Source organism: Pseudopodoces humilis, chromosome 3 (assembly GCF_049639895.1).
Source record: "Pseudopodoces humilis isolate 2021_Gansu_Grassland_sample_001 chromosome 3, ASM4963989v1, whole genome shotgun sequence".
Lineage (NCBI taxonomy): Eukaryota > Metazoa > Chordata > Aves > Passeriformes > Paridae > Pseudopodoces > Pseudopodoces humilis.
Window position 1 is genome coordinate 13,874,500 of NC_142202.1, and position 11,353 is coordinate 13,885,852.

An 11,353-nucleotide genomic window follows, 5' to 3' on the forward strand; every position below is an offset into this window, starting at 1 on the left:
TTTATCACAATCTATCATGTTAACTTGGCTAATTTGACACTGTTTCCTGCTGAAATGCTCTCAGACAGTTCTGCATTATCTGCTAATCTCCATGACATGTGAGCCTGAGGGAAGGACCCTAAAGAAAAGCAGACCTCAGTGCTATGGAGTTGAGGGAAGGAAGAAGAACAGAGCTCAGTAGTTCACAGAATCATAGACTATCCTGAGTTGAAAGGGATCCACAGGGATCATCAGAGTTCAAGTCCTGTCCCTTCACGTGACAGCCCCAAGAGTCACTCCATGTGCCCAAGATTATTGTCCAAAATTTTCTTGGACTATATCAGGCTTGGTGTTGTGACCACTGCCCTGGGGAGCCTGTTCCAGTGCCCAGCCACCCTCTGGGTATAAAACCTTCTCCCGATATCCAACCTAAACCTCCCCTGGCACAGCTTCATGCCATTCTCTCAGGTCCTCTCACTGATCACCAGAGAATAATGTTGATTATATGTATTATGCTACAATATGATATAAATAATGTGTACAATATACATTAATTATTACATTAATTCATTAGTATTTCTTGTAATTCACTTAATTTTTGAAAACAGCTGTAGTAAAATACTGCTCCTCCCATGGTATGAGTAAATGACAGCAAATTTCAATGAAACATGCCTTGAAGGAGGGGTGGTTCTCTGAAGTCTTTCTGTGAAAGAGCTGGATAATGAACTGAAATGTGAGTGAGAGGCAGCAAGGACAGAGAGGGTGGGTCTCCTGGAGAGAAAGGATTCTGCTTAAAAGTCTGGAGCCTCTCTCTGGGCAGCTCCTTGCTGAGCAGAAACAGGCAACTGAAGCAATGCTGTGGAGTCTCTTGCAGCCCCGAGCAGCGACTTCAGCTTTCCCAGTGCTTGAGAACTGATCTGGAGTTTGTGTTAGTGCAGAGCTGATAGGGAGCAAGGGAAAACACTGCCTGCCCAACCTGCTAATCCTGGACGTGCACCAGGCTGACCTTGGCATGTGTCATCAGGGTTCCTGCATCCTCTTGAGCTGCAATTCCTCACAGTTTGTGTAAGAGAGAGTGCTAACCCAGCCTGGACTGTGCAAGGGTAGATCTGGAAAAGAAAAAATGAGAAAATAGAGAGGTACCATCGGAATGGGTGACACTCCTGTGGTACAGCAGGCACGAGTCGAGGTATAGATGCTGATCAAGAAGGAATGGCATCTCCAGCACAGCAAGGGCTGCATGTCCTGGTGTCCCCCTGCACTGGAGATGCTTTTGTCATTATGTAGCTCCTGACAACATATTGTGACTGTGCAGAAGGGAAAGGAAATGTGTAGTTAGGCTTTACCTTCCTAAGTCTCAATTTTTTATCTATAGAAGCTAAACATTCAAGGACAGAAAGGTATGTAAGGAGAAAAAGCCTCCTTAATTAGGCTGCTTGAGCTTGGATACCTTCGTTGTTAAACATTTGCAGAGACAGATGAGAAGCCAAAGGAGATTATTTGGTCTATTATTAACTAGCTGCTGAACATTTCCTAATTGACACTAGATTGTCTCTTTCATTAATAAACATTACCAGAGTTTATGGAAAATTAGCACTTGCAAGTATTACCTGTTTAAATGGACTCCTAAGTACAGATTAGTGGCAATGTGCTTTTGTAAGTTTAAGGGGTAAACTTGAAGTGTTATACAACCACTGATTTCTGGCAAAAAAGTGATGCCACCTTGCTTCTCTTGGATGATCTGATCTATCCACAACAAATCCAACATGTAGGCATGTCCATTTGGTATATTAAAATATAAATGGTCTTAGAGTGGCATTGAAAACTTCTGACAAAACCCAGGGTTGTAACACCCAGATCTGTACTTAGACAGTGTCTTTGAGGCAAAATTTATGGGACCTTTCATTTCTAAAGTTTCCATTGTGAATATGCACAGAACTCCACCAGTAACTGAGTTGAAAAAAATCCATGTTTTATTTATAAAAGAGCCAGTGTTTCATTTCTGGGTGTGGGCTACAAACAAAAAAGTGAATGGAGCCAAGGATAAATACTGTAGCAGTGATACTGGAGGCACATGTCCCTGTAAGAAATCCCTCTCTGCACTGGATGTAAGTGCAGAAAAAGTGCAATGCCCTGGTTTTATACTGCCTGCAATAACAGAGCAAACAAAATTTGTCAAAACCAGCAGGTGACTCGTACATGGCAATTTCACATCGGCTTGCTCACAATTTACCTTGTCAGAAGCACAGGTTTACTGATGCATCCCTGCTCTCCTGCCTGAGGGTCAGGCTAAAGGATCCAGGGACCACTGCCTGCTTTTAGGGCAGTTTCTGTCCCTGCTGCTGGTGGTGTTGGCAAGGAAAGCAGAACAAGTACTTGGAGCACATCTGAATTACTCCTTGGTTGGCATTAGAGTGAGTTAGTTGGCTGGGGGTCCATTTATAGAGTTGGACTGAGGGGCAGTGCCAAGGAAATCAGAGTGTGCCTTCTGGGGTGTATTTTCAACCTGTAAACTAATGGATTTGTTTATATAGTTGAAATGCAAGGTTCCCAAATAAGCATTTTCTGGGACAGATGAGTGCAATTTGAAGCATATAGACACAGTATAAAGGTTACATGATATTGTGTTTGAAAAACAAAACCAAACACCCAGATCCACCCACACAGATTCCTTATGTATGTCATATTTCTAGGTATTTTGTTTTAAAAGTGTCTAATGTTTTCTCCTGCATTTAAGAGAGTGTATACATAAAATGTTAAAAAGAAACAAAACTAAGGTTGTCCTGTTTGAGCCAATTCTGGAATTTCCCTTCTTCTGAGACCTCAACAACCTGTATGTTGGGGTGCTGGTTTGGGTTTGCTTTGTTTTGTTTTATTGTGAAGTTCTAGAGTCTTCTGAAAGCACAAACACAATACATCTTGTGGAAACTGTTCTGCTTCTTGTGATGTTCCTAAGTGTGGGAGATATACTGCAGGAGGCTGTCGTGTGAGCCACCTGTGGCAGGGTGCCATAGGTGTCAGCCAGCCATCAGATCAGAATGAAACATCGATTTACTCTTTCTCTCCTGCCAGAAAATAATAGTGCCTGTTGTGACCTCAGGCTGCTGTTGCACTGCAGTTGTAGATTTTTATGCTCTCACCTTCCTGCTTATTCTTGCTCTTTCTGTCTGCAGTCAGCTCCTGGTACCAGCTGATATTCCCACAGACACTTGGCTCCTGTTCCTAACATCCCCACATCCACATAGGTAGCGCTGAGGAGAATGCAGAATATTCTCCCTGTTCTGGATCAAGTCCACCTCCAGCAGGCAGGAGCAGTGTTTGCAGGATAAATCATGCTCATCCCTGGAATCTTGTCTGGGGGAAGGCTGTTTGTGAGCGGCAGGGGTGGCACAGAGCAGTGATGTGCAAGGGGAGCAGGGTCAGCACAGCTGGCAGGTCCCTGCCACCACCAAACTCCACCAGGCTTTCAGGTTTCACTCAAAGTCTATCAGTTTCTCAGTGGATGACTTAAATTCACTTTGGTTTTCTTAACGTGGGCATCACGTTCTCTCTGCAAACTCACACTGAGGAATCACTGTGTGATTTCTGCTGATGTCTTAAAAAAAAAAAAAAGAAATTCAGAGCAAGCCAGAGCAGCTGACAATATTCTTTCATGCTGCTAGATGGTCTGGCCAGACCCAACCTGAATCCTGTATCCTGTCATCTCAACACATGCTCAGCTTTCTCACACCCTTGAAAAACCTTCAAATTGGGGACTGGCACCTGAGTTCCCACTTCAGAGAGTGGGCAGTGATTAGTCTTGGAGTAAAACAGGTGAGAGGTCCTGCATGGTCTGTAAGGATGACACCAGCCAAGAAGGAAAAGTGGGTAAAAAAAATGGGAAGAGGGTATGCAGGCTTTCAGAAAGATGTGCAGATAATTGGAATATGTTTTGTATTATTTGAGATATCATCTGGAAATTGTAGTCTGCCCTTAGAACAGCCCATTAAACAAGAGATTTTTATTTTTTTTTTTTTTTAATACACCACTAAGGTAAAACTTGTCAACAGGAAACTTTATCAACACATAGTTAGAATAAAGAAATTCTGTCTTAGTGACAAATGAAATCATTTGGAGATTGAATTTCTTCTTTACTGTGAAGAAATATGTCCTGCACACACCTGTTAGTGGCAATTTTTGGCAGCTGTTGTCTAATAAGTAAATTTATCTGCTGCTGCTCTACTTTGAGACTTATTAATTTAGAAAAATGTTGAAAAGCAAGGTATGAAGAATGCTGTTTTCCTCTGAGACGCAAATACATGTAGCTAAATTGAAGACAAGTTCTTGTGAAATGCCTCTGTTATCCAAATGCCACCTTTTAGGTTATTATACTTTTACAAATATTGCTGTGGCAGAACAGCTAGCTGTAAGAAAAGTGATACAGGGAGAATGCTAAACAAGAGAAATGATGGCTGTACCCTGCAGTTTCTATGCATTGGGAAGAAGGATGTATGTGCCAGGGGAGCACCCAGGAGATGGAGACAGCTCTGAGGAAAAGCTGCCCTGAGAGAATCCAAAGCTGCTGCTGAGCCTCTGTGAGGACTTGGAAGGTGGAATAAATTTGTATTGTAGGTAGAGGTGAAATCTGCATTCCATGGAGTTCAGCTGTGAAACTCATGCTAAGATCAGACACACCAAAAAGGGGAGGAAGTAGGTTCTTCCTCAACTTGAATCTCCCAGCAATGGCCTGGCAGGATTTTAAAATAGAAATAAAGAAATTAAAGGCAGACTTGCAAGGATCAAGGAAATTCTCTGCTTTGCAAATAATACCGGCTGGTGGAACACGAACAGGAACCAAGAGAGGGAAAGAGCAGAGCAACCTTGTTAATATCAGTAAGAAAATAATGACTTCTGAACATAAACCCTGAGGACCAAAGATCAAAGTTCTGTGGTCCATCCCCTTGGCCAGATGATATATTGAAATAAAATAATGGCTTTCACGGCAGATGCTACAAGTTAAGCAACATTTCCGTGCCAGCAATCTATGTAAAGAGCAATCATTCAAATACAGGAGAAGAGTGAAAATTAAATAGCTGGAGATGAAGTAGTCAGAGAGCACCAAGGATGCAGAACAGCTAAAGATAATTAAATTACATAGAAATAAATTAGTTACTATAATGGTCAGATTAGGAAATAAAACACAGAAGCATAATCTTGCCAAGCATTTGAGTAGAGCAGCAGAACAAGAACATAACTGAACTGACAAACAAGAGAGAGATTTATAGCTCTTGCCTAAATTTACAAACAGATATGAGTATTCAAATTTTGCTGTCACATCCGAAAGCAATCAAAACTCATCCTGCCTGGACCTTGTTAAAATCCTAAATTTAGGTATTTTCTATAAGGTCTCAAGGCAATCTTAGTTGGTGGCTTTGACTGAAATTGTTAGACCTGGTATGTTTTTTGAGTTCACTTTGCATCTTGGGAAAATTTACACCCAAAAGAAGTTCGTGTTGGCAATATGAGAGATAAAACCTTGTTTATCACAACATCTGTGAGCCAGATTAGTGTTTCTTGCACAGCTTCAGTAATAACAAGCTCCACCTTTTTGTGGAGTTGGAGAGATCCCTGTTTCCCAGGCACAGACGAGGGCTGGGACTGTCCTGCCTGGTTTTGGGCACAGAATAAGCTATGGTCACCCCAGGCTTTGCTCAGCCTGTAGCCCTGCTCCAGGCCATCCCCTGGGAGTGGGTGGCTCTGGAGAAAGCTCCCATGGTGTGCTCCATAGTGGATCATTGTCATCTCCAGCTTTTTGTAGGTGGCAGTGCTGAATTGCTTAGCAGATAAACAGAGGGGAGGCTGAATCAGCAGGGTGATGAGGAGAGAGGGTCCTGAGACCATGTATTACTGGGGTACCCTGCACCCCTCCAGCAGCAGCACCCCAGGCTGGGATGTGCCAAGTGGGACAGGAGCCTGCTGAGGTCTGTGTGTGTCACTGCTGAGTTAGAGCTGCACTCCTCACGTGGACATGAACATCTAAGAAAGCATAGAGCAGGTTCTTTTTCTTCTTTTTAATTTAATTTGAGAACTGTATCAACCATTCAGTGTGATTCTATTAGCATCCCTTCTCCTGCAGTTTGGAGCTCCTTTCTAGGCTGTGCTGTGTGCAGATCTGTCTGTCTTTCATGGTGACTTTGAGCTGACTGGAATCAAATTTTTCTTTTCCTTGTTTTTTCTTATTTTTAATAGTAAGACTCCATGAGCTACATTTTGACCTTGCAGGGGAGAAAATAGGAAGCAGTAGTAACAACTGATGTATGGGAAAAATCTGGATGTTAATAAATATAGCAATCCCAATGTGGCTAGAGCAACACAAAGAGATTGATGTTTTTTCTCAGGTCAGTTTTGCCTCTGGCAGTATTAGCATGGATGCCTTTTATTCATCAGTGTGATTTTGTTTATAAAGGCAGATGTATTCCTACCTTCTTTATATATTTTCTTCTTATTATATTTTGAGCGCTTTTTTTTGGTTTTTTTATTCTCAGTTTAGAACTTGAGGGCTGATAATTGTATAGTGAGGCTGCTAGTACCTGTTCATTTTTCAAGAGTGATCAAGAAATGAAGAAAAAGTACTTTGTTTCTCACAGTAACTAAGTAGGATGGCCCACCATGGAGGAAGTATAGAAATTATTAGCTTGGCCTTTCTGGACATTCATACTTGGCATCACAGAAACACTGCACAGTCATTCATGATTTTCTGTCTGCTTTCCATTTTCCTCATTGTCACGAATCAAGTGAGAATGCCCTGCATTCATAATGAAAATCATTTTGATGGTTAGGTTAATGGGGATGCTCAACTTTATGAGGGAATGGTATTTTTACGAATACTTTAAATAACATATTTAAGCAAACAGTTGGGCAGTCAGCACCTCCCACAGATATGAAATTATCTCTGGCTTCCAAGAGGGGGGAAAGTTTAATGATTTCACTTCTTTCATGGTTTGTATTTATTGAAGTATTTAACATTCATCTTCTCATGGAAATTGCTGACTTTTTTAAGGCTCTGGCTTTAAAAAAAATGGCAAAAGGAACTAAACCAACCGAGGCTCCAAAGAATGTTCTGCTGACAGAAAAAAAAATGGTGTGAAAGTAAGTCTTTTAAATCACTTTTCAATAAATGCAAAATATAGGCCAATTTTACTGTGCTAGGACATAAATGGCAGTTGAAGCAAGCCAAGACATGGGCTGTAATGACATCTCCACTGCAGCTGGCCCATCATCACAAATGGTTTTAGTGGGCTGTGTTTCCAGCTTTGGAGCTCTCAGGTCACCCGAGGTGATGCTGCCTGTGAATGTGTTAAGGAAACAGTGTTGATGTTTCAGCATTCACCCTCCAGAAAGGCTTCCCATGTTTTGTTGTTCCAATCTTTGCTTGGTCCTTCCTAGGCAGCTTCTGCATCCTCCTCACCCTTGGAGTGCACACACCACTTCCAGGTTAATTTTGCAGCCTCTGTGATGCATTTTTCTTTCCTGGCCACACAATGTTCAGGTAGCAGAAGCCTGGGTTCCCCTTGCAGCCTCTCCATGTGCCGCACCGGAGCCGCTGCTGTGCCAGGAGCAGGATGCATCCTGTTGTATCCTGGATGCATCCTGGCAGATGATCAGAGTGACTCAGAGCTGTTGCATAAGCTGCAAAGGGGTTAACTTGGCCTACCAGGAACAGTCCCAAAGCAGAAGTCTTCCCCCTACTCCCCCCCACCCCTCCATAAAAAAATCCCAGGAAGTAAAGGTCCAAATATTGAACGTGTCTTGGGTTGGTTTCAGTATTTTGGGATAAGCACAATTTGCAGCTCCAGGATGATCCATAATCTCCAGGGCTGGGAATGCAATTAAAAGGAAAGATGTGTTTTTATGTGTGGGTGGGCGTGTAATATTCTCAGGCTTGTGGCCTTGAGAGGAAACAGTAAATAGCATACGAAACTCCATAAAATGGTAAGCGTTGGCAGCTTTGTTCCTTGAGGATTATGCACCAGCCTAAAGAAGTGAAACCGTGTTTCCTAATAGGATAGACAAGGTCTTGGCAAAGACGAGACTGGCAGGTACTACGCATGGGCAGAGCACGGTCAGCATCACATTTGGTATGATTAAAGCTTTTTTGCTAAAAATTGTGTGATGAGAAATTTTCAGCTGGGAATTCTCTTTGTTATTTGCAGGGATTATAAAAAAAAGAAACCTTTTTTCCAAAACCAGTAAAGAGCAAATACTACTTCTCTTCAATTGCACAAAGTGTTCTCTTACCCTTCCCAAAAGGTAATAGATAAATTGGAGTTGAATATATAAATCTGTTCTACCCAGGAACCAGATACACCAATAAATCAATATTTTCTTGCTACGTATGCAATATGTAAATGGCACTTTCACAGATGTCAAATAAGTTCCCCTAACTAAGGAAACTGCTCAACACACTTCAAATCTTCGTAGCAATGCTGAAAGTGCCACCCTAATAACATCAGTGGAGTAGAAGCTCGTTAGCAGACTAGCACAGACTTAAGGTCTTCCTTAGGCTGATATTTTTAGTCTTCAGACTTCAGTTATTCTTGCTGAATTAGTAAAGCCTTTCAGAATACCTATTTCAAATTTTCAATCTTGATAGCAGCTTTTCAGCTAGTTCTCTGTCTTATTGCAAACCTTACCTGTTTCCCTCATATAGCAACTGCAGTGGGAAGTTAAAGCATACAGGATTTGGCCACAGTCTCATAAATGCATGAAACATAAGATTTCTTGCTGTGAGAAAAGCAGCTAAATGATTGCTGCTTTATCTAGTAAAACAAATGTGTCCTATCCAACAGAGTTGATAATTCATACTGACCTGAATGCTTATAGATTTTACACTTAAATATCTGATTTTCAGAAGAGCTCAGATCCTACTACAGCATCCAAATGAAACTCTCATGGCTTCCAGCTGCTCTTTCTAAGGATTAGATGCCCGAATGAGTATACCACACATATACCTTGGTGTCTAAATCAGGATATTTGGGTGCTGGGCTCATTCAGAGATGAAGATCTTTGAAAGAATAATGTTAAGTTGCACTTACAGAGTTGCTGAAAAGCCTAGTGCTAACTACAAAATGAAGTGGTAGATTTTTAATGCTGCCATTTTAGAAAGTGAGTGTCTACAATTAGCCCCCTAAATTTGGATACCCTGCTTTGAATCACATGCATATAGTTACAGATGGAGATACCACACTCATACATACCTATTTTAGATTAACATAACATAAAAGCCAGCATGGTTAATACCAGTTATCACTAAGTAATAAGCTATTTCCACTAAATTGCTGCAGAACTGTTGCATTGAGAGGTGGATATGAGCACTGGGAGACAGTGCACTGATTCTTTTGTGCTATTAAGTGAATGATAAAAAAATTACTTAAAAAACCAAATCCTGTTGCACCAGGTTTTTAGTGTAAAAACTCTCCTTTTGATGGAAATGACAAGATCTTGCATGGTAAAGGCACAGCTGGTGCTCACATCTGGGCTAGGAAAAAAGGGCCAGTGATTAAGGGCTGCAGCAGAAATTTGAGGGTCTTCCAAGGAAAAAAAAGTAGAATATTTTGTGTTGTGGAAAGCGTCTTGTATGTATAATTGGGGCTCTTCATTGAAGAAGATGAGTATAAAGTGAGGGGATGTTAGGATCATACACAGCAGTTCTGTGATTCTGGAAGTGTCGAGGACAGGGATACAAATCTTTCATCATGGGACCCGTTGTCTCAAATGGAGAGGTTTTTATGAGACTCCATGGTCTAGTATGTTACCTGTCAGGATTTTTTTTTGCCTAAAGGGGCCTGTTTTGGTCACTGCTGAAGCTGTTTTGGTCAGTGCTGAGGACAAGGTGACTGCATGGACAGATGCTCCCAGCCACGTTGGCAGCTTGTGTGGTCACTCTGTGGCCCTGACTGTCAAATAATCAAGTATTTTTTTTATTCACTGTGAGATCTATTGATCTTAGCCATCCACTTCAGCTACTGAAAAGAGTTGAGCTCCAGGTCAGCACTGAAAAAATCTGAAGTAGATGAAAGTCAGTGAGGAAGAGTGAAAAGAAAGAGGAAATGGTTGTTTATAATCACCTGATAACTTTGTTGAGTTTTTGAGGGTATGCCTAAAGATCTGTTTGGATCTTTTGTGATGGGACGTGCTCAGCTTGGAGAAGGAGGCAATTATACTGTGAGAAAACTCTACAGAGCATATATGTTTGATATGATATGCGTAATGACATAACTCCAGTGCCTATGTGAAGATGATTTCAGCTGTCTCATACAGAAAGGCAGCTGGATTTTGGGATGAGGCCACCCACTGCCAGGAGAAAAATACTTGAATCTTCAATACCTTTGATTCACGGGCTTTAGGAGGTGAGAATCATATTGTCACAGCATGTGCCTGGGAAGCATGTTAAATTTCCTATACCTTGTGCTCTTCCCCTCTCTCACAGTCTGCTTCTAAATTGAACTCTCTGCAGATGAAACTTTAACTTTGTTTCTGATACATAAATCCCCTGTTTTCCATTTTGACAGGAATTTTTCTGAAGAGAAAAAAAAAAAAGAGGGCGTTTTTTTCCCCTTGTCTCTGCAGAGCTGATGGTTTTGTGCTTGTCCTTTCTTGAAATATCTAAGTTAATTTTACAGCTATTGAGGAGCACGGTGTAAAAGCAGTTTTATAACCTTTAACCACAACACAACACCCTCCTCTCTGGAATCTCCGCCTCCTGTACCTATTCTTGCAAACCGCCTGGAGCAATGTTTCTGCCTCATAAATCTGAGCCTTTAAGAGGGGCAGCGTTGCATGCTCTATCTGAAGTAGTCTGTCTGGCTGATTTTTCTGATAATGCCTTTTTGATGTGTTGCTGGTAAATGGCTTTATTTGTAAGAGATTATGGTCGTGGCAAAATTCCCGATAGTGACAAAAATAACTATTATGGGCAACGCTGGATTTTCCACTCATTTGTAGTTTACCTTCAGCCTCCAGTTAAGCTTGTTGCCAATTATTTTTTTTTGGTGCCTGCTATACACAGACCACAGAGGGTTTTGTTCTTCCTCTGTCTGAAGTCCCACACCATCAATTAGAACAGGAAGACGGGTTCCTTTGTGGTATTTGAATCCAAGCAAACCTAAAACAAGCAATGTTTTGCTAATCTTTACATGCACCTGCAGAGGAACAGAGGCTGCACCTGGGTGGAAAAAAGTTACCAGTAGCTTTTCATGTGCAAAGCTAGTAAATGTAGCAATTACACAAGGCAAATTGTGAGGGGGTGTGGTTTATTGGTGACTGCTTTTATTGTACCTTATCATATGCAGAAAATGAATCATCTGATACAGAAATGGCTCTTTAGGGATCAACA